General features: G+C 34.6%; 1 long non-coding RNA gene across 1 annotated transcript in view; it reads right to left on the minus strand.

Moving 5' to 3' along the window:
• Positions 1 to 217: 217 nt before the first annotated feature.
• The window catches only part of LOC145529436 (uncharacterized), a 294,204-nt gene continuing 269,000 nt past the window's right edge, over positions 218 to 25,421 (minus strand). Inside the window, exons 13-15 of the long non-coding RNA XR_014071225.1 lie at positions 12,206 to 12,266; positions 10,112 to 10,227; positions 218 to 407 (exon numbers count right to left, since the gene is read on the minus strand). This is a non-coding gene — a long non-coding RNA (uncharacterized LOC145529436). The remainder of the gene's footprint in view (positions 408 to 10,111; positions 10,228 to 12,205; positions 12,267 to 25,421) is intronic.

The following is a 25,421-nucleotide window of genomic DNA, read 5'->3' on the forward strand; positions in this document are numbered from 1 at the left end:
AAAGAGCAGGGTACTTAACATTTTTGAAAAAAAAGGTATAAACATTTAAAATGCACAATTAAGTTATAAATTGTATCATCAATTCTGTTACCTTCCAGTGTTAAATTTAACTGGGTACCATAAACATTTCTGTGAAAATAATGAAATAATGATACATATTTGGGATTACTATCTGGCATACATAAAAAGATAAATACAATCACATGGTTACAGAGTATGTATGTATCAATTCTATTTTTTTTCTTACAGTATGTTGCTTCACCTTCACAGGTGTTCATAACTGGGAGCCAAAGTATTATATTGTTATCAGCAAGTTAGATGAGACAAGAAATCATGGCGGCAAGCATGTTGAGTTAGTCTTTTTTACCTTTGAAGATGCTGATTATTGGTCAAATGAAGAAAAATTTCTGCAAAGAATACCAGAAACTGTAGCTGTTTATTATTTTCCCCAACTCCACCAAAAGCCGTCTTTTTTTAAACCCTTTAAAAAGCTCCATTTAAAGTATTACTTTTCAAAGATTTTAAAATACTAGCTGTATGAATCAGTATGTGATGAGCCATGCAAGGTATATCAAATCAGAACAATTTAATTATGCTATGATAATTAACATAACTATATGATAACAATTATAATTATGATATAACATATATATAACATAAATATAATTATGATATAACATATGATAATTATGAGGGCAGAGAATAAGAAATTAGTATGCTGGACTGTGCTGTGCTTAGCCGCTCAGTCATGTCCAACTCTTTGCTACCCCATTGACTGTAGCCTGCCAGGCTCCTCTGTCCATGGGGATTCTCCAGGCAAGATACTAGAGTGGATTATCATGCCGTCCTCCAGGATATCTTCCCAACCCAGGGATTGAATCCAGGTTTCCTGCATTGCAGACAGATTCTTTACCATCTGAGTCACCAGGGAAGCCCAAGAAATTAGTGTAGTCCATGATAAAAAAAAAAAAAAGACCTGTCTTGTTTCTACATTGTATTCAATTAAGATATCTCACTTTTTCTAATAGGGATTACACTGGGCAACACTTCAGCTCTACCATTTTATAACTATTGCTCCTTAGAAGGGAAAAATAAAATAGATGAGAAATTAAGAACAGTGGTGGAGTTGTAGTTGGAGGGAATTTGAATTTGAACTAATCGTCCTACAATGGCATGACTTAAAGAAGCCTGACCATCTTTGGATTATCAATAGTGTGGTGATTTTAAAAACAGTCACACAACTCTTTGATGCTACTGACTTCAGTCTGCAAGGGCTCTGTTCCCTTTCCTTGAATCTGGTGATTGCTTTCCCCAGTACAGTTTGATAGAAGTGACTTTACATGACTTTCTAGAGTAGGTCATAAAAGGGATGAAGCCTCTGACTTATTCTCTTGGCTACTCTTGCTTGAGATCTGAACTCAGAAAACTGAGTATCATAAAGACTGCAAAGAAGCCAGTCGACATGGAGAGGGCACATTTAGATATTCTGTTGGAAGGTCCTTGTTAAACTCAGTGTTGCAATCATTCCAGGTCAGGTAGCAATCATGTGGGTGAAGAAATCTCCAAATGGTTCCAAGATCCATTCATTCAATTATCCCAGGCCTGAAGTCTTTTGCAGGTGTAGTTTCTGGCATGAGGAGGAAAGATAAACCATCTCCTCTGCAATTAATTCCTCATCCACAGAATATGTGAGCATGACACAGAGCTTGTTTGGTGCCACTAAACAATGAGGTACCTTGAATATCAAAGTTACACTACATACTGGGAGAAGCAAAATTCTAAGCATAAAATATGTAGTCTGTATTAATACTATTGTCCATTACTATTCCAACATTATCATTGTTGACTCTTTAAGAAAATGTGACAAAATAAAATATTGCAAAATAAAAACAGAAGCATATATACGATTCTAATAATTTATATTTATAAAATAATCATAGTCATGGTTAACATGAACAGTTATTTTAAATAAAAATACTAATTTTAAACATGAGGATAAATGTTTATAAATGTTTTATTATTTGCATGTTCCTTTAGCCTAGTTCTAAAATGCTTCAAGTTCTGCAAACTAATTTGGGAGTAAACTAATGGATATAGATCCTTACCACTGAATTTATTCAGTTGTTTTCTACAATCCAGTATAACCATTCACCATGCTAATGCCTGTCTTTAATAATCTGAATTAATACAGGCAGAGAGAAGTTGCTTGCCAGTTCTTATAATCACAGGCTTTCAGAAGCTAGTGAGAGAGATGTAAATATGAAGCAGTTTGAAAAGATTCCACACAGCATTTCCATAGAATTAAGAGTTTCTACAGGATAAGAATGAGAACAGGACCTTTTTCTGCCTTATGTAACAAACGCATATTATGTTTATGCTCTCACTAGAGGATCTTCAGTCTCTAGAAGACCTGAATCATACAGCTTAGAATTAAAGCCCTGGTGACTAGTTTATGGATTTTATCCCAATCTCACCCAACTAGTTAGTGAATAAATTATGTATGATTTGTCCATAGGATAGAATACTACTCATGTCTCAGTCATGTCTGACTCTTTGTGACCCCATGGACTATAGCCTGCCAGGCTCCTCTGTCCATGGAATTCTCCAGGCAAGAGTATTGGAGTGGTTGTCATTTCCTCCTGCAGGGAATTTTTCTGACCCAAGGATATAACCCGAGTCTCTTTTGTCTCCTGCATTGGCAGGGGCGGGGTGGGGTGGGGGGTGGTTCTTGACGACTAGCGCCCTGTGGGAAGCCCAGGAAGCCCTGGAATACTACTAGGGTGTAACAAAATGTTGATGTATATCTATCTTAGATGGAACTCAAAATGACTACAACATTTGTTCTCTATGGGGACTTTCAACATTTATTCGGTTTTACATCCAATTTCAAGATACCAAATGAAAGACACGAGACAATGATGCCCAAGTGATGGGAAAGAAATGAGATGGGTATTAGGCTTTCTCCAACTTTTGATCTTGAGAGAGTTTCCAGAAGGCAGTGCAGGAAGACAGACTTCAATTAGGACCCCATGGGCTCCATGAGGTAAAGAGACAAAACCAAGAGACCAGGAGGAAAAGTTCATTACCAGAAAGATGAGAGATCCTGTAATGGGAAGTCTTGAGATCCACAGATGGAAGTGCCCAAGGATTCACCAGAGCATTCATCAGTCCAGGAATGAGTGTAATTATCTGGGACTGGGGAAGAACCACCCTTGAGGTAATAGTGCCTGATGCCAGGGCAGTGCATATTCTAAACAGATTGAAAATTTCTTGATTCACTGGGGAGAGTACATAGAAGGGTCCTGTCTCTGGTGGCACGGTTCTGGTCCTGCCTAAAAAATCTTGAAGCAAGACTTGAGAGGATCAGGCTGATTCCAAGTAACCTAGCTATGCCAGACAAGAAGTTTCAGGGATAATTCTAAACATACAAAAATAAACAGCTTCCAACATGGTAAATTTAACAATTTCTAGCATCCAGTAAGAAGCTAGCAGGTATTCAAAGAGCAAAGACAGCACTTGTGACCCATAATAATATTAACAGAATTTAATCAATTTAAACTCAACCCAAAATGACATAGGTGTTAGAAATAGGAGACAGGAATTTTTAGATGGTTATTTTGCCTGTATTGTATATATTAAAATGGTAAGAGGCTCGAAAGATAAAAATTATGTCTACAACTTCTAAAGATGAAAATTATAAGGTCTAAGGTGAAAAATACACTAGATGGGATTAAAAGATTAGATGTTACAAAAGAAAAGATAATTGAACTTAAATACATAGTTATGGAAAATACTCAAAATGAAATAAAGAAAAGAGATTAACAAAATGAACAAAGAATTAGTGAGCAGTGGGACAATGTAAAGAAGTTCCAACTATGTGTATAATTGGAGCCCTCAAAAGAAACGAAAAGATAAGATAAAAATATGCTTAAATCATGGCCAAAGATTTTTTTAAAGTTGTAGAAAACAAAGAATTCACAGATCCATGAGGCTCAGCAAACCACAATCATAAGCGATATGAAGGAAAGTGCAACAAATCACAATGGCAAAAGCATGTTAAATAGAAAATTTTAAAAGCGACTGAACTAAACTGGGGAAAGTGAACAAGATCAGTGGAATAAACCAAGTTAAATATCCTGGGTGTGATATTGTACCATAGCCTGTATGTTGTCATTATTAAGGGAAGCGATAAAATATAAATGGGATAATTTTTGGAATTTCTTACAATAGAATATAAATCAAAGTAATTTCAAAAAATAATGTTTAATTATTTAAAAATGAAATAAAATACATAGTAAAACACATGTTACTTCATAGCTATATGCTGCTGCTGCTGCTAAGTCGCTTCAGTCGTGTCCGACTCTGTGCGACCCCATAGAAGGCAGCCCACCAGGCTCCGCCGTCCCTGGGATTCTCCAGGCAAGAATACTGGAGTGGGTTGCCATTTCCTTCTCCAGTGCATGAAAGGGAAAAGTGAAAGTGAAGTCGCTTAGTCGTGTCCGACTCTTAGCGACCCCATGGACTGCAGCCTACCAGGCTCCTCCATCCATGGGATTTTCCAGGCAAGAGTACTGGAGTGGTCATAGCTATAACATCACTCTTTAATTTCATAACTATAATACATATATAGACACACCAGAAAGAATCAGTTTATTATACACTGTATGATAGGCTGAATCTGTTCAACCTATGTGCCTCTCTTTTAAGACAATGAGACAAGGATTTTTAAATGCCTTTCTTTGTTCAAATCATTTTAAGCAATTTATGATTTTTTCCTGCTTGGAATTTGTTTACCTTAGTTTGTGTTAACAACCCTTTCTTCTTCTTTTAAAACAGCCTAACTACTGTAGCGGGGACTTTTGTCAGCCATCACGCACTGAATCTAGAAATGCTGGAACAATAACTCAGGGCCCCTGATTGACAGTGACTGCTACCAAATTAGCATTTCCATGGAAGCCAGCATCAGTTATCGTCAACAGACATTATCCTCATCTGAGATTTTCCGAACTGTTTTTCAATACAGGCCAAATCACCCAACATGCAAATAAGACAAAAGAAGCTTTCTCTGAATATAGTATCAGGATATAAGCAAGTGTCTTGTGTTGTTTAGGCTATACAGGGATCTTTACACTTTAAGAGGTAAAACAGAAGATTTCTTGTATTAGACATCCTTCTTGGAGTGGGATGATTTCAATTTAGCATATTTAATAAATAACACTTGCACGGAGTTGAGAAAATTTATGTTTTAAAGCTGATTATTAATGAACTGTGAGTACATCTGTCATGAAAATGATGAACCACGTTAGGGTTAAGCCTGAGCAGAAGTGAAGTAGCATGAAAGAACACCTTATTCTAAGGTATCAAAGTGGACTGCTCGCATTTTGAAACCTTTGGTAAGTCAAAAAAAAAAAAAGCATCAATATTTAAATTACAGTAATTTTCACTAGATGTTATTTGAATTCTCTTTTAGCTTTCAGACTTGGAATTTAAAATACACACAAACACATAGGTTCTTTGGTCTCCTCTATGTCCAGTGTTCTCTTCTGTTTGAATCACCCCATTTAAACTGGATTTGGTAACAAACCTCAGGATTACCTAGTTTAAATTTTGTGTCAATGTTATTGTTTAGAACTGCCCAACTCCTCAAAATCAGTGTTGTGTGCTGTCAGATATCTCAACAAGTTACTTTTTTTCTTTAAACTCTGAACAGTATCTGGCAGTCCTGAAACACTTAAACACACTTCTTATAGTTAATGTCTGATGAATTAAGAAACCAAAGTTATAATGTAATACAGAATCCTGAATTAAATCTAGTATAATATCTGTTCTTTGATGACTGGCTGCAATTTTATGTATTATCTGATACACTGACCTGAGTTATATTCAAGTAAAGTTTATGCCTATTCTGTATATATATACATGTATATATATATGTGTGTGTATATATATATATATGTGTGTGTGTGTGTGTGTATGGGTTTCCCTGGTGGCTCAGACAGTAAAGAATCCACCTGCAATGCAGAAGACTTGGGTTCTATCCCTGGGTTGGGAAGATCCCCTGGAGAAAGGATAGGCTATCCACTCCACTATTTTTGCCTGCAGAATTCCATGGACAGAGGAGCCTGGCAAGTTACAGTCCATGGGATTGCAAAGAGTCTTAATTATGTTCTCAATGTAAATTCATAACTGAATAAATGCATAATTAATTTTTCAGGGGTCCAAATACAGAAAGGTATCATTTAAACTATACTGTCATTGCTGGCAGTCTTGATTAAAAATTTCAGAATGCATATTTCCTATATGTAGGAAATAATGATAATCATATATACAAATAACATGTACAAATAACAAATAAGATTGTGCATGGTGCTGTTGCTTTAGTCGTATCAGACTCTTTGCGACCCTATGAACTGTGGCCCACCAGGCTCTTCTGTCTGTGGGATTCTCCAGGCAAGAATACTGGAGTGGGTTGCCATGCCCTCTTCTAGGGGATCTTCCCCACCCAGGGATCAAATCCATGTCTCTTACATCTCCTGCATAGGCAGGCAGGTTCTTCATCACTAGCGTCACCTGGGAGGTACATTGAGTTAGACTCCAAAAAACTGAAAGTAAGTATACTATTTGTGATGTAAACCTTATTTTTTAAATTAATTTATTTTTTACTGAAGGATAATTGCTTTATAGAATTTTGCTGTTTTCTGTCAAACCTCAACATGAATCAGCCATAGGTATACATATAACCCCTTCCTGACAAAGAAAATTTGTATTTGAGAAATTGTCTAGATTAATTGCTCTACATTTTTTTACTAGGTATTTCCAACTTGGATGATTAGTATCCAATTTGGATGATTAGTATTATCATCACCTGACATTGGCACTTCCATCTTAAACTGATCATCTTTGCTTGGAATTATTTCATTTAAACTTGTTTTGATCATTGGAAATGCCTTGTCTACAACTCATTTTTCTTTTTTTTTTAATTATTATTATCACTGTAACTTTTCTTAAGCACCAAGTCTTCAAAAATCTCTCTATTATGATGTCATAACATGTGAAACATTTTATCCTCTTACTTCAAAGGAAAACATGTATAATTTTATCTATGTTCTAAATATAATTTTATTAAATCAAATACATACATAAATAACCATTGTAGGGAATGAGAAAAATTAGGGTATGTACTTTAACAGAATGATGGAAATTTGTTTGGTATATTCTGTTGGTTTAAAATTTTAAAAGTTGCCTGTTACATCATTGTATCTCTTATTTTTATGCACCTATTATAAAGAATAAAGAGATTTTTCATTTACAAGTGACAGTGAATGAAATGCTAGTTTTTATTGCTTCTAAAATTTTTAATCAGACACCCCAACTATCTGGCTAAAGTAATGCCACATATTCCTGTTAGTACATAATCAACTAGTATGATCTGATTCCCTTGAATTCGTTGTAAGTAAATATGGCTGGTTCTCTTCTACTTTAGTAATTATTTGCTAACTACGTACTCCTCACAACAGGAAATCTACTATTGCTACCATGAATTATCCAGAATATACCCTGCTTATATACATCAAGCAGTTGTATTTTATGTTGCTGTGACATTGGTATTAAAAATGGATCCATGGTACTGAAGAATTTATTTACAGGGCAGCAACGGAGAAACATGGAGAAGGAAATGGCAACCCACTCCAGTATTCTTCCCTGGAGAATCCCATGGACAAAGGAGCCTGGTGGCTACAGTCCATGGGGTCACAAAGAGTCGGACACGACTGAGTGACTAACACACAATGGAGAAACAGACATAGAGAACAGACTTATGGACATGGGGAGAGGGGAGGAGAGGGTGAGATGTATCGAAAGAGTAACATGGAAACTTACATTACCGTATGTAAAATAGATAGCCAATGGGAATTTGCAGTATGACTGGAAACTCAATCAAGAGCTCTGTATCAACCTAGAGGGGTGGGATGGGGAGGGAGGTGGGAGGGAGGTTCAAAAGGGAGGGGATACATGTATACCTATGGCTGATTCATGTTGAAGTTTGACAGAAAATAGCAAAATTCTGTAAAGCAATTATCCTTCAATTAAAAAAGATAAATTAAAAAGAAAAAAGTGGCTCCAGCTCATTCTGATTTAATGCCTTCTGATCTTCTGGTCTTTGGTTGTTCTTGCATCTCCAGTGTTACTGTTGTACTGAACTCTTGTACATTTTGGCTCACGAGAGATTACAGTCTTTGAATAAAAGTTTAATGATAGCTGACTGAGTCAAGAAGTCAAAAAAACAACAAGGTATCCCCCAAAGAATTAGACTATAGGAAACAATAAAGAAATGATCATTAATTAGTAAACGGGAAACAGATGAATGAATGTGGGATTGACACAGGGTATGAGAAGCTACAGGAGAAAACTGTGATTAATATTTCAAAATATTTTCCTGCCACAATTATTCCTTTTACTAACTTGACAATTCCACTGTATACGATGTACTATTTTACTTGAATTTACTATGCTCACTTTATTCACCAAAGATTTTCTTGCCATAGAAAATTATTTCCATCTCTATAACTGCTATATTTTTAAGTTAGCAGAAATTTTAGAAAACCTGACACCATAAAACTTCTAGAATAAAACATAGGCCGTTCACTTTTTAATATTCATTTTAGAAAAAATGTTTTTTGATGTGTCTCCTCAGGCAAGGAAAACAAAAGCAAAAATAAACAAATGGGACTATACCAAGCTAGAAAAACTTCTGCACAGCTAAGGAAACTATCAATAAAAAGGCTGCCTACTGAATGGGAGAAGATATTCATAAACTATATATCTGATAAGGGGTTAATATCCAAAATATGCATAGAACTTATGCAACTCAACATCGAAAAAAACAAAAACACATGATTTGATTAAAAAACTGGTAGAGGGACAGAACAGACATTTTTTTCCAAAGATAACATACCAATGCCAACAGACATATGAAAAGATGCTCAACATCACTAATCATCAGGGAAATGCAAGTCAACACCACACTGATATATCACTTCACATCTGTTGGATTGGCTATTATCCCAAAGACAACAAATTGGTGAGGGTGTGGAGAAAAGGGAACCCTTGTACACTTTTAGAGGGAAGTCATGATGGAAAACACTATGGAGATCCTCAAAAAATTAAAAAAAGAACTACCATAGGATCCAGAAATTCCACTGCAGGGTATTTATCCAAAGAAAGCAAAAAAAAAAAAAAAAACTAACTAGAGCAGAAATATGCAGCCCATCTTCATTGCAGCATTACTCACAATAGCCGACATATGGAAATATCCTAACTGTCCATCAATAGATAAATGGATAAAGAAGATGTAGTATACATACACAATGGACTATTATCTAGTCATGAAAGAGAATGACATAGTGCCATTTGTGACAACATAGATGGATCTAGAGTGTAATACGCTAGGTGAAATCAGTCAGAGAAAGACAAAGACTGTATGATATCACTTATGAGTGCAATCTAAAAATAAAAGAAATGAGTAGGCACAACAAATCAGAAATAAAGTCATAGATACAGAGAATGAGCAGGTAGTTGCCAGAGGGGTAGAGAGTGGGAGAAGGAAAGAAAGAAGTGAGGGAGACAAAGAAGTATAAATTATCAGTTACAAAATCTATGAGTCACAGGTGTGAAAAGTTCAGTGTGGGGAATATAGTTAATAATTATATAGTATCTTTGTATAATGACAGATGGTAACTAGACTTACTATAGGGTCATTTTGAAATGTACACAAATACTGAATCACTAGCTTGTGTACCAAGAACTAACATAGTGTTGTAGGTCAATTATACTTCAAATACAAACAAACTCAAAGAAAATTAATCAGATTTGTAGTTACCAGAGGCAGGGGCTGGGGAAAGGGAATGAATGAAGGTAGTCAAAGCATAAGAACTTCCAATTAAAAGATTAAAAACAATACTAGGGATACAACGTTCAATATGATAAATATAATTAACACTGTTGTAGGTTATATATGAAAGTTAAGAGGGTAAATTTTAAGTGTTTTTCAGAGCAAAAAATTTTTCTATTTCCTTAATTTTGTATATTTATAAGATGATGGTTATTCACTAACCTTATGGTAATCCTTTCTTGATGTATGTATATCAAAACATTATGCTGCACTTCTAACTTCTGCAGTGGTATATACCTATTATATCTCAGTGAAAATGGAATAAAAAATAGAAAACACTACTTAACATTATTAGAAAATATTAACTAATAGCATGGCTTAATAAAAACACAAAATAGATTTAAATTTATTCAATTTAACACAGTGATTTTTCTGTCAGGTAAAAAAATTATGATAATCACTGAAAGAAAAAGAAAAATAAGTAAGGTCAGCTCTCTGTGCTCAAGGAATTTATAATCTAGTAAGGCAGGAAAGAAGAACACTTAAAATAAATATACTATAATAATTATATTTAAGGTTGTCATGATTACAAGAGCAATAAAATAATATCACCATTTAATAGAGGAGGATATTATTTTTGCTTGAATAATTATGAAGGGATTTGTAATTTGAGGTGATTTATGCAATTTAAAAAGTAATTATTATATATCAATACAAAGAATTCTTTTTAATGAAGAAGAAACAAGACATTTATCTAAAATTAGCGGGCATTCAAAGAGCACACTGATGATAATATACCTAACCGGTCTTGATCAAAAATAGAAAACAAGATACACTATTTAGGATAAGTATGAAAATATGCCATTGACAAAAACAAGTATTTTGCGGAAAGAAAAACCCTGAGTTAATGGGTGATTATTAATTTACCAAGAAGATATGATTTTTACAGGTGATAGCTTTATATAAGTTAGTCTAAATATAAGATTCCTATTATCCTAGTGAACTAGAGCTGCCATTGAGGCTTCCCTTGTGGCTCCCCTTGTACAGAATCTGCCTGCAATGCTGGAGACCTGGGTTTGATTCCTGGACTGGGAAGATCCCTGGAGAAGGAAAAGGCTGTCCACTCCATTATTCTGGCCTGGTTGCAAAGAGTCAGACAAGACTTATTGACTTTCACTTTCACTTTCAGAGCTGCCATAAAAAATAGTACATGCAGACAGCTAAAACAACTAGCTTTTATTTTCACAAAAATCTGGTGGCTGGGAAGTCCAAGATCAGGGTATGCGCAGGTTGGGTTTCTCTTGAGATCTTTCTTCTTGGCTAGCATATGGCTGCATTCTTGCTTTATCCTCACATGGCCTTTTTTCTGTGCATATGAAATATTCTCCAAGTGTCTCTACCTCTTACAGTGATATCAGTCCTGTGGGATTAGGATTAGGGATGGGCCCTGAAGGCCTCATTCAAATTTAACCTCCTTAAAGGCCCTGTTGTCTTCAAATATACTGACACCGAGGATAGTGGCTTCAGCCTGTGAATTTTGAGGGAACACAATCAGTCCACAACATCTGTTTGACAGATTTTTATGAAAACAGAGTAGATGGTGATATGCACAAATGTAGACAGCAGAAGTGGATGGAATGGCTGAAACCCAGATTTGGCAGCAGAGTGAAAATCAGAAAAGAGGAGAGACCATGGAGTCTCAAATAATGCCCAGGTTTCTGCTTGCTATGTGGACACAAAGACTAGATCACTTGAGATCAACTATATATTCTTTCATGGAAGTTTACTGAACAATTATCAGTTTGAGTAACTTAGTAGATGCAGTACATCTGCCTGGTGAAGGTATTTCACAAGCTCCCACGTAATGTCCTTAGGAACAAGAAGTCATTTTGTTGGAAGGCAGGGCATTTGGGCAGAATTGTCAATGGTTGATCATGTTCAAAAAAATCTATAATGACTGAAAAATCTGTCAAGAGAGAAGATAGATTCTGGTAGCATGCAACAGAGGTTTTTGCCCCTGCTCTGTTCCACATTTTTATCAATGGCTTGGATGATTAAAATTGCAGACAACACAAAACTTGAAGTGATAGCTATTATGTTGGATGACAGACATCAGATGCAAATAAAACAAAGGATATCAGATGTCCTATGAGAGTTACATCTGAAAATCAACACAATGTATCAAAGCAGATTTATACAAAATCACCTCAAAGACAGACAATGTCCTAAGCTTCATGAAGACCTACTTGTAATTTGGCTGAATGCATTATCTTGTGTCTAAAAAGAATTTGTCAATCAAAAATATGAAATACCTACCATGAGATTGTAAGAAAAATTTTAGTCCCAGAGGCAAACATTGGTGGTTGTCATTCTTACCCTGGTCAGGGGAGAAAGAATCTAGTCAATGGGTTTTGAATATTCATGTTCCATCAGCAAGGTGATAATTATCAATGTTTTGGATGAACATATTAACTATTGTTATCTTGATACCAGTAAATATCTGACTCATCTAACTGTGCTTATCCTTATAAAATGCTCTTAAAACAACTTTCTGATTCTGCTATTGTTTTCCATCATGGGTCTGTCTAGGAGGAGCAGATACGCTGCTAATACTGAGTCCTTGATCCCTTCAATCCCTTCTTTCAATTTAAGAGTTCTAATTTTATTTTGAATAGGCAAACTGTGGTTCTGGCTTTATAGATCAGTTTTAAGAGCTTGATTAAATTATGTCACAAGTGAATGATGAATCCATTCTGAATGTAATTATACAGTTTACTGACCCTACGAATATGAAGGTCATATCTTGAACCACAATAAATTCGTGAACAAACAAGTAGGATAATGAAAGGACTGTTGAGGGACAACCCCTGGCAATTCCCAGGGGACATAGCACTAAGCAGATAATTGTTCTTTACTCCTCAAGGTCCATGTTTATTTTAGTTTTATTTCTAGCATGTATTCAAATCAACAATAAAAGCAATAGTGATAGTAATCCTCACCAACAAACAAGGAAAAGGTTTAAAGATTTTTTGATGACAAGATAAGATAGTAACACACAATATGAAAGGAAAGACTATTGCACTTTCAATAACTTTAATCAATGTATACAGATAAATTAATATACCAGATTTTATGCTTTTAAAACCAGTATGGTAATAAGAGGTTCTTGTAAAATGTTTTAAGAAATATATTAAACAAAATCCTGTTAAGAGAGAAGCAGCTAGATTGATAAATCTAATATATACAATTAAAATATAGTTATAAAACATTGAAAAGTGAAAGTCGCTCAGACGTGTCCAACTCTTTGAGACCACATGGACTGTCCATGGAATTCTCCAGGCCAGAATACTGGAGTGGGTAGCCTTTCCCTTCTCCAGGGGATCTTCCCAACCCAGGGATCGAACCCAGGTCTCCCACATTGCTGGCAGACTCTTTACCAACTGAGCTATCAGGGAAACGCATGTGCAAAATGTTAAGAAATAAAACAACATATGCCTGTATATCCATCAACTAGCTTAACATTATCAATCCTATTGAATTTTCCTCCCCAATATACTTCCTTTATTCTCTTCAGAGAAGCTTATTATATCCTGCGTTTTCTATGTATTATTCTGGTTCATTTTCTGCAACTTTGTGAGTTACAAGGATACTGTGACATTACTTTGTATGTTTTAAAACTTTAGAGAAGTTGAACTTATATGTCCTCTGCAACTTACTTTCTCCAAGAAAAATTATTTGTAAAGTTCACCAGCATTAATATGTTGTGCAATTTCATTCATATTTGCTTCTGTGCAGTGTCTCATTATATGAATACACATGAATGTGAATTATTATCCTGTCAATATATAGAGAGACCGTTCCTCCCACTTTTTTTTCTATTTCAAGTGATGCTATGAATACTCCCATACATGTATCCTGTGTACTCTTGATTTTATCTAGTATACACACCAGGAACAGAATAACTGGTACATAGATTATACATATTTAAAAATTTTTGCAAGCATTTTTTTTCTAATTTTTACATTACTAGCAATTAATTGTCCAGTAATCTCCTAACTTATCTTTATACTTGGTACTCTGACCACAGATGAATATGAATACTGCTCCACATTCTCACCAACCCTTGATACTGTGCTTTTGGTCATTATGATAGGCATGGAAATATAGCTGAGTTTGCAATTCTATGATTATTAATGAGGTTGAATACCTTAAATTTGTTCTATAAATCTTTGATATATCACTTTCTGTGTATTACTGCTTGTAACTTTTGTCCCTTCCAACTGAGTTCTTTTTCTTAGTTTCATAATGTAGTTATTTATGTTTATTATGTATTAAACTTTTGCCATTTTAACATGTTATCAGGATTCAGTTTTTTTAAAACAAATTTTTTATTGTTAAATGAACTTAGATTTACAGAAAAGTTTCAAAGGTGAAACAGAGTTCCCAGTTCAGTTCACTCACTCAGTTGTGTCAGACTCTTTGCAACCCCATGGACTGCAGCACTCCAGGCTTCCCTGTACATCACCAACTCCCGGAGCCTACTCAAACTCATGTCCATCAAGTTGGTGATGCCATCCAACCATCTCATCCTCTGTTGTCCTTTCTCCTCCTGTCTTCATTCTTTTCCAGGATCAGGGTCTTTTCCAGTGAGTCCATTCTTTCAGGGTCTTTTCCAGTGAGTCCATTCTTTCATCAGGTGGCCAAATTATTGGAGTTTCAGCTTCAGCATCAGTCCTTCTAATGAATATTCAGGACTGATTTCCTTTAGGATGGACTGGTTGGATCTCCTTGCAGTCCAAGGGACATTCAAGAGTCTTCTCCAACACCACAGTTCAAAAGCATCAATTCTTCAGTGCTCAGCTTTCTTTATAGTCCAACTCTCACATCCGTACATGACCACTGGAAAAAACATAGCCTTGACTAGACAGGCCTTTGTTGGCAAAGTAATGTCTCTGCTTTTTAATATGCTGTCTACATGACTACTGGAAAAACCATAGCCTTGACTAGATGGGCCTTTGTCAGCAAAGTAATGTCTCTGCTTTTTAATATTCTGTCAAGGTTGGTCATAGCTTTTCTTCCAAGGAGCAAGTGTCTTTTAATTCCATGGCTGCAGTCACCATCTGCAGTGATTTTGGATCCCCCCAAAAATAAAGGCTGTCACTGTTTCCATTGTTTCCCCTTATTTGCCATGAATTGATGGCACTGGATGCCATGATCTTAGTTTTCTGAATGTTGAGCTTTAAGCCAACATTTTCTTCTCCTCTCTCACTTTCAAGAGGCTCTTTAGTTCTTCTTCGCTTTCTGCCATAAGGGTGGTGTCATCTGCATATTAGAGGTTATTGGTATTTCTCCACTTAGCCCTTACTCTATCAAGCAATTGTTAATATTTTAAATGGTATTTTGACAAACTGACATTGATACATTACTGTATTATACATTTTTCTGGATTTTGCCAATTTTTCCATTAGTACACTCTTCTTGCTTCAAGATCTAATCCAGAGTATCATCTTACATTTCTCATATTTCCTGACTCTCCCCTGGTCTATGAAAGTTCCTCAGGCTGACGAATACTGACTGGGTACCTGTAAAATATTTCTCAATACTTAGTTTTCTATTGTTTTTCTCATGATTATACTGAAGTATAGATTTTTGGAAAGAGATAGCTTGTTCTTCTTACCCATAATGGATGTAAATGATATCACACAATATTCGTATACACCTTAGTCACTTAACTAAGGTAGCATTTACCAAGTTTGTCCACTGCAAGTTTGCTAATCTTTTTCCACTCTCCACTCTTTTACTGAAAGTATGTCATTAATTTAGCCCATCCTCAAGGAGGAAGAGGGGCTTGGAATTAGGTTCCATGTAAAGGGGAGAACAAACGTATTATTTGGCATGATTATGTAAGAAAGATTTATTTTTCTCCCCCATTTAGAAACTCATATTATAGACAAGCATACTTATTTTATTTCTGGATAATGCTTTTATTTTTTTTTTGTTTATATTTTAAATATAAGTAGTTTATAACTAAGCATTCAATAATTTTTATATCTGAAAATCCTAGGGTTTAATTTTGTCTCTAGAACTTTCAAGATGCCTGGATTTAAGGTGAATTATTCTAGGTAGCATTAGTATTTGTTTCAGAGAGCACTCTTAAGTTCTACCAATCAAGGATCACTTTAAATTTATATCTCATATCAGAATATGTTGGATAAAGCATGTAGTAGAAATTCAAATGTATAGAGCAAATACATGATTTGAGAGCATAAATTTACCAACCACAAGGCAGAATGATTTTCTCCTACTTAGAACTTAACATATTGGCTTAGTATAAGAATGACTTTTTTTTTTTTTTCCTTATTTTTCCTTTTTCACAGGTAGTGAGGCTCTACAAGGTTCTGGCTCCATGGAAAAGTCTTGCTTCCCACTTCTCCTTTGATAAGGTGGGATTCATTTCATATCATCCCCACAGGAATATAAAAATCTATGATTTGCAGTTTTAGAATCAGTGAATGTCCTCAGGGTAGATAAGGACTTGCTCACACTTAACAGTAATTTTCATTTCATTTTTGTCTGCAGAGGACTTCCTTTATTTATTTTGGGGGGAGCTCAGTCAGTATTTAAAAAGAAATAGTTTCCTTGTATGAGCAATTAGGTTTGATGAAGCAGGTAAACTTCTCATAATATTCAGTCAATAACATTTCTGCATTCCAAAGATATTTCATATGAAGGTAATTTGGCATTCCCTCTAGTATTGAAGCCTAAGGAAAATATGAAGCTGAGATGGGAAAATGGTGATATATCATTTTGCCTGTTTATTTTTTTTATTATACAATCTATGTATAAGCAGAAAAACTTGTATAGTGAATCCCCACGTACTCATTACTCTGCTGTAACCACAATCTTACTGCCAAATGTATTTCTTCAACCCTCATCCAGTCCTCTTGTTCTTAAATATTTTGAAGCAAATCCAAGACTATAATTTAATCCATGTGTATTTCATTATGCGTCTCCACAAGAGGATTCTCTTTAAAAAAAAAAAAGCACACACACATAACCATAGTATCATTATGCATTTTTTGAGTAAACTTGTGCCAGAGGAATTCAATCTATTCATATGCTGTACCATCAACCAAAGAGCGATAACACTATGGAATCAGATATGCCATCACTTTAAAGGAGCATTTTCTCACAATTAGATTTTTCAAAATTAAATGTGCTATATTATAAATTTACAGGTTTTTTACTATTGGATTATCACCTGTCAGCATGTTGCAGAAAGGATTAACTGGGTAGTGATTTATTGTGTGTTTTGTGTCTTTACATGATACCCTACTGTCTGCATGGGAGAACCTAATGAACCAAATTAATGGCAAAGGTGAGATGATATGTTCCACATGTGAAAGATGTTCTCAAAGACTTTAAACTGGAATCATTTTTCCCAAATGATAATGCATTTTATTTTTGACTTTCAGTTATTTTATGTAGGAATTAGATGACCATGGTTATGATGTTTAACTTGAAAAAAAAATCTGCAAAGATGTTCTTGCTTTCCAGAACAAATACTCATTACAAAGAACAAATTAAAGAATATATTGTACGATATATATTCATTATAACTTTAGGGAACTACATTTATAAGTATAAAGTTGCAATCTCTGTATAACATTAATCTGTTTCATCCTTCAGATGTCATATTTTGTCAATCATCTATACACTTTAGCAATTATATATTTTATTCAAATTTCCCTATCTCCTAAATGTCAATATAGTTTCAATCCCTGTCATTTCATAATCACTCCTATCCCCACCTGAGCATTTTAACTATTTATCACTCATAAAATGTCAAATTCATCACTATATGCTTTATACCAGTAGCCAATACTCACAACCATATCACTTACTCATGTAATAACTAACCCAAATCCCATTCATATCCTATTCATCTTTTAAGTTATTTAGTTAACATTTATCCATTCAACCACCCACTAATCCTTTATTTTCTGAATTCTTGTTACCTTTACTTTACATTCTACATATTTGAGCTCCTTGTATTATTTTAACTGATATCTGCTTATCTATAAGACTTTTAAAGGAATTGTAATTTGTTAAGAAGAAATGGATTATATATTTTCTAACCTGTACCATCTACCAATAAGTCTATCAGTAACTTTAAAAATGCTATATAAAATAAATGGTAATCAATACTTGTTGAATTCCATTGGCCTAAGTGGGTAAGTGTCCATCAACAGAGAAATGAAGAGAAGATGTGGTACATATATATAATGGAATATTATTCAGCCATAAAAAGAACAAAATGTGCCATTTGCAGAGACGTGGATGGACCTAGAGACTGTCATACGGAGTGAAGTCAGAAAAACAAATATATTAAAGCATGTATGTTTAATCTAGAAAAATATTATATACAATTCTATTTGCAAAGCAGAAGTGGAGACAAACATAGAGAATAAAAATATGGGTGTCAAAGGGAAAGAAGAGGGGTGGGATGAACTGGGAGATTGGGATTGACATACATCCACTATTGATGCTATGTATAAAATAGATAACTAAGGAGAATCTACTGTGTAGAACAGGGAACTCTCCTCAATGTTCTGTAGTGACTTAAATAGGAAGGAAATCCAAGACAGGGGGGATATATGTAAACAATACAGCCAGTTCTCTTTGTTGTACAGCAGAAACTAACACAACATCGTAAAGCAACTAAACTCCAATAAAAATAAAAAATAAAGCTCATCAGGTTCCTGGCTCTAAAAAATAGTAATAATAAAGGCTCTGTTTTTACCATCTTTGCTGACATAGGTAAAACTTTAGCTTTTCAGTTTAGACAATGCAAATTTATTTGAGTATATGCCAATTAACTCACAATGATCAATACAGATTTAATTGATGTGCAAAATGGAATTTGGAAGGCAGAAATAACTGAAATGAATGTTACATTTTTTGAAGAATGTTAACAGTCATCATAAATTTCCCTTAAAGATTAGAAAGTTAGAAATATCTTTATTAAAAAAAAATAGCAGCAGAGTCTCCACAAACATTCACAAATCTGTATTTTCATTTGTTCCTAAAATTAGGCTAAACTCTTCAACACTTTGAATATAGAAAAACATATTGGCCTCATTAAGGTTAGTAATGAGAATTGATTTTACAGGGTATAATCTCAATTTTACGCATGTCATTCTAACTGGGCTAATGAAATTATTTTCGTAACCAGAAGCATTTCAGTCTGGCTATCTGAAGAGCAGCATTTTACATGAGCTGCCAGAAATAAAAGCATTCATTTGCACTTCTAGACAGAAAATGTGGGTGTCTACAGGCTGCCATATAGAACTAGAGAAACCAATTGGACAATAAAAACCTTTAAAGTGACTCTCCAGATGGCTGAGCTGCTGTTCCTTCACGTGAAACCACAACACCCTACTTGAGGTGATGGCATTTCTGGTTGTGTATGAAAATTCATAAGAAACATTTAGAACTCAAAGAACAGTATTCAGCTCTGTTGGCAGCCAATATTTTTAGAATGATTTTTGGAGGTGTAATATTTATTATACCCCTGATGATTGGGATATAGAAGTTTCTTCAAAAAACTAAGTAAACATGAGCTTTCTTTACAAACAGAAGCAAATTTCCAATGTTATACAAAAGAAAAAATATGGCAAAGAGATGGTAAGATTAACAAACTTGATATCCCACTGACAGTCAATAGCACATTTTTTTAAGAAGGAATGAATCAAAGACATCCCTTGTGTTTGGCATGATAAAAATTATGTGGGTGTCAGTATAGCTTTTATGAAAAATGACTAAATGATTTTACAAATGTTATTCTCAGAGACTGTTGTCTGAAATGGCAGTCAATAGCTTCTGGATATATTAGATTTTATTGGTATTATACAGATGTGTATAATTACTGCTTTGCTTTGCTTGAATAGAAGCCATCTGTTTATCTTAGGATGATTAGAGCATTTAACAAATTTAGTCACTTTAGCATAAGCAGAATCTGAAATTGCATTTACTTATTTATTATTTTTCATTTGATGAGATTTAAGGGAGAACTATGAGGAGGAGTCCCTGGATACCTAAACTTTGAAAACCCTGGACTGTGAAAAATATTGACATTGACAGTTAAAATTTTTTTTCTACAGAAGATTGCATTCAATCCATTTTACTAAAATGTTAGATTAAATATGAATTTGTTCTACCTCTAAATTGACCCAATGTGTTTTATTGATTCCTTTACTCTACATAAGTGGAAAAAAAAAATCTCTTCTTGATTCAATTTCTTAATGTGATAGACTACATGAATCAATTTTCCAATATTGATTCTTGAAAATGTAGAAAAGAATGGTCTGATCTGATTAAAACTTTTTAAAACACTGCTTGTTCTAATTATTGCTGCATTATAAAATAGCCTACAATATTAACCAATAAGTACCTTGCTATATTTCAAAATTTTGTACATCAAGAATTTGAGGACCATTCTACTGAGTAATTCTTCTGCTCCAAAGTGGTGCCAACTGACATCATTTGATGGTATTCAGCTGATGGATGGAATCAACCAGAAGTCTAAGATGGTTAATCACATTCATATTTGAGGGCCTTGGTGGGAATAGTTACAAAATTATAACTCCACTGGGAGCCTTTATACATGGCCCATTATGTGATGTGGGCTTCTTCAGAGCATGGCATCCTTGGAGTTGCTGAATTTCTTATATGGCAATTCAAGACCACGAAGAAGAAATTATTAGTAGAAATTATTAGTGTTCTGAAAAGTGAAAGCCATCTGACTCTGACCTCATGGACTATAGCCCACAAGGTTCCTCTGTCTGTGGAATTCTCCAGGCAAGAATACTGGAGTGGGTAGTCATTCCCTTCTCCAGGGGATCTTTCTGACCCAGGGATTGAACCTGGGTCTCCTGCATTGTAGGCAGACGTGTTCTGAAAGACTAGGCTAGTAATGCTCTAGCATCACTTGACAATATTCTATTGTCTACCAAGTCCTTACAACTAGGTCATGTTTAAGGGAAATGAATGAGATCCCACCTTTGAATATGAGGAACACAATTAGTTTGGTGTTTTGTTTTATCTTCCATAAGATTGAAGGCATATATCTTAGCATTTTCCTTTTGCATGTATTTTAATAAATGAGTTTGGTTTCTCCTTTAAAAGTTTAAACTGTAATGAATATCTTTTCTATATATGTATAATAGATTTAAGTTATAAAATTTTGTATAACTGCTTAAACAATTTATATATTTATGGAAGTATAATAAAATATCTACTATGATTGTGGCCTTAGACCTAAGGTTTTTTTATTACATATTTTTAGGTCTAGTTTTAGGTATATAAAATTTATTTTTACACTATGGTGGAATGCTTCTTTTATCATTAATTACCTATTCTATCAATTCTTTAATACGTTACTTAAATTATATTTTTATAATATTGGTGTGGAAAATTCTACTTTCTTTGCGTTAACATTTCATGAAACTTTTTTTCCAAACTTTTATTTTCATTTTGTTTTGACTATGTCTCAAAAGATATAAATAGCCTTAAGAGTTCTACAAAATTATTTTTGAACATTCTGAATATAATTGAGTATTATTCTAAAAGCTTACAAATATATTCATGTTTAACATCCTTTATCTTAGTTTTTTTAATCTTTTCCTGTGAAAGTATTTACTCTAATGTTAAAGTTTTTCTATATGCAATCTTAGTTTAATCTGTGGGTTTGGAAACAACACATATTTTAACTCTTTTATTGAATGACCATATATATTTAATATCAATACTGAATTATAACTATAATGAGGTCTGACCTTTTCAGTGCATTGATTTCAGAATAAGTCCCTCAGAATGAGATTAAGTCCTTAGCCCTTAGCATCGGTATTCACTAAACAACATCTCTAGTCTGCCATCACCCAATATGTTTATTAGAGTTGTCTAAACTTTTAACTTCAGCTTCTTAGTTTATACCATTTAGCCATGCATTTAATATTTTTCTTTTATATTACTGATTAACTAAATTCACCAACATTTCCTATCAATATCTGAGGTTAGTTGTTTGTTTATTGTATCTTACACCTTTGTTTGTATGCATTTTTCTTTTGAAACCACATCATTCTGTATTTCTTTGAGTGAATAACTGTGTCCCAAAGACTCTTTATGTTTCCCTTAGTAATAATTTAATTCAATTCAATATTCTAGGCTGAAAATTACTTTCTTTCATTACTTTTATGTTTACTATCATTGTATTTTGTTTTTAGTTTGTTTTTAGTGAAAACATATTTAATAGTTACGAGTTCAGTTCAGTCGCTCAATAGTGTCTGACTCTTTGAGACCCCATGAACTGCAGTCTGCAAGGGTTTCTTGTCCATCACCAACTCCTGGAGCTTGCTCAAACTCATGTCCATCGGGTCAGTGATGGCATCAAACCATCCAATCCTCTGTCGTCCCCTTCTACTCCTGCCCTCAATCTTTTCCAGCATCAGGGTCTTTTCCGTGAGTCAGTTCTTTGCATCAGGTGGCCAAAGTATTGGAGTTTCAGCTTTAGCATCAGTCCTTCTAATGACTATTCAGGACTGATTTCCTTGAGGATGTACTGGTTGGATCTCCTTGTAATCCAAGGGACACTCAAGAGTCTTCTCCAACACCACAGTTCAAAAGCATCAATTCTTCAGCGCCCAGCTTTCTTTATAGACCAATTCTCATATCTATACATCACTACTGGAAAAACCATAGCTTTGACTAGACAGACCTTTGTTGGCAAAGTAATAACTCTGCTTTTTAATATTCTGTCTAGATTGGTCATAGCTTTTCCTACAAGGAGCAAGAGTCTTTTAATTTCATGGCTGCAGTAACCATCTGCAGTGATTTGGGAGCCCAAGAGAATAAAATCTGCCACTCTTTCCATTGTTTCTCCATCTATTTTCCATGAAGTGATAGGACTAGATGCCATGATCTTAGTTTACTGAAAGTTGAGCTTTAAGCCAACTTTTTCACTCTCCTCTTTCACTTTCATCAAGAGGCTCTTTAGGTCTTCTTCACTTTCTGCCATAAGGGTGGTGTCATCTGCATATTTGAGGTTATTGATATTTCTCCCAGCAATCTTGATTCCAGCCTGTGCTTCTGCATTTCGCATGATGTATTCTGCATATAAGTTAAATAAGCAGGGTGACAATATACAGCCGTGACGTACTCCTTTCCTGACTGGAACAGTCTGTTGTTCCATGTCTGGTCTTAAACGTTTCTTCTTGACCTGCATACAGATTTCTCAGGAGGCAGGTAAGGTGGTCTGGTATTTCCATGTCTTGAAGAATTTTCCACAGTTTGTTGTGATCCACAGAGTAAAAGGTTTTGGCATATTCAATAAAGCAGATGTAGATATTTTTCTGGAACTCTCACTTTTTCCATGATCCAGCAGATGTTGGCAATTTGATCTCTGGTTCCTCTGCCTTTTCTAAAACCAGCTTAAACATCTGGAAGTTCATGGTTCACATGCTCTTAAAGCCTGCCTTGGAGAATTTTGAGCATTACTTTACTAGCGTGTGAGATGAGTGCAATTGTGAAGTAGTTTGAACATTCTTTGGCATCGCCCTTCTTTGGGATTGGAATGAAAACTGACCTTTTCCAGTCCTGTGGCCACTGCTGAGTTTTCCAAATTTGCTGGCATATTGAATGCAGCACTTTCACAGCATCATCTTTTAGGATTTGAAATAGCTCAACCGGAATTCCATCCCCTCCACTAGCTTTGTTCGTAGTGATGCTTTCTAAGGCCCATTTGACATCGCATTCCAGGATGTCTGGCTCTAGGTCAGTGATCACACCATCGTGATTTTCTGGGTCATGAAGATCTTTTTTGTACAGTTCTTTTGTGTATTCTTTCCACCTCTTCTTAATATCTTCTGTTTCTGTTAGGTCCATACCATTTCTGTCCTTTCTTATGCCCTTCTTTGCATGAAATGTTGCCTGGTATCTCTAATTTTCTTGAAGAGATCTCTAGTCTTTCCTATTCTATTGTTTTCCTCTATTTCTTTGCATTGATCACTGAGGAAGGCTTTCTTATCTTTCCTTGCTATTCTGTGGAACTCTGCATTCAAATGGTTATCTCTTTCCTTTTTTCTTTTGCTTTTAGCTTCTCTTCTATTCTTAGCTATTTGTAAGTTAGCAATTCTATAAATTTTTAATGTACATAAATTAATTTTTTAAATAGCATGTAAAGGATATTATTATTGTTTCCTCTTCATAATTCACAGACTAAATCATGGTGAAAGGGGAATGCAATTAGTATTCCAAATCTCATCTTTATGTATGTAAAGACATTGGTACCAAGATATTGGAATTTTTTTTAAATGTCATTTAGTTTTGATTAAAGAAAGTGCTATCCAGACAATTGTCATCCCCTGTATATATTCTGTATTCTGCCTCCACTGAAAGTTAGTTGCTCAGTTGTGTCTGACTCTTTGTAACCCCATGGACTGTAGCCTGCCAGGCTCCTCTGTCCATAAAATTCTCCAGGCAAGAATACTGGAGTGGGTTGCCCAGCAGTTTATATATATATATACGTATATATATATATATATATGTGTGTGTGTGTATATATATATTTACGTATATATATAATCCCTGAATAATCTCCTCTTACTTTCGTTTATCTATGTACGTATTTATTGTTTTTTTACTTTAGCACCTGAAATGTATCTCAGTTTTAGGATCAAAGTTACCAAGTTTCTGTGTTCTTTTATAGAAATTCTTATGAAACATTAAAAAAAAAACCCCTTAATCTAGCCATTCATAGTTGTTAACTGGACTTTTATTTGCTTAACATTTACCTTCCTCTCTCATGTGGCTTCTCTGGTTACTTAGATGGTGAAGAATTCACCTGCAATGTGGGAGACCTGGGTTTGGTACCTGGGCTGGGAAGATCCTCTGGAGAAGGTAATGGCTATGCAGTCCAGTACTCTGGCCTGGAGAATTCCATGGACAGAGGAGCCTGGCAGGCTACATTTCAAGGTGTCACAATGAGTCAGACACGACTGAGTGACTTTCACTTTCCTCTCTCCTGCATCTTAATTGTCAGTATTTCATTCACATTTGGAACATTTAATTGTTTTTGATGATAGTCAATTGATATTTTTCAGTTTTTTTTTTCTTTTTGAAAGAATTTCTGTTGCTTTATATATCTTTGAATAAACTAAAAACACTCAGTTGAAAGTATATTCAGATTTATCTTATATTTGAAATTCATATGGAAGCATATATATTCTGCTTTTTTACATCTGTCTTATGCTTAGATATCTTTTTATACTATTTACTGTCAGATTTCTTTGTGCAAAATTGTACTTTGATCATTTTTCTTCCATTACTCTCTATCTCTCTGAATACCTTTATCTCTTTAAACATTTTTTTTATTTTTCAGTTAGCTCTTCCCTTGTGGCCTCCTGTCCAAAATATAGTTCTTTAATTTTGGTTTGGGATGATTTTGTGTGCTTATTTTGGGGATGTAGAAAATCTG

This window comes from Giraffa tippelskirchi, chromosome 12, assembly GCF_054371585.1.
Source record: "Giraffa tippelskirchi isolate mGirTip1 chromosome 12, T2T-mGirTip1v1.2.pri, whole genome shotgun sequence".
NCBI lineage: Eukaryota > Metazoa > Chordata > Mammalia > Artiodactyla > Giraffidae > Giraffa > Giraffa tippelskirchi.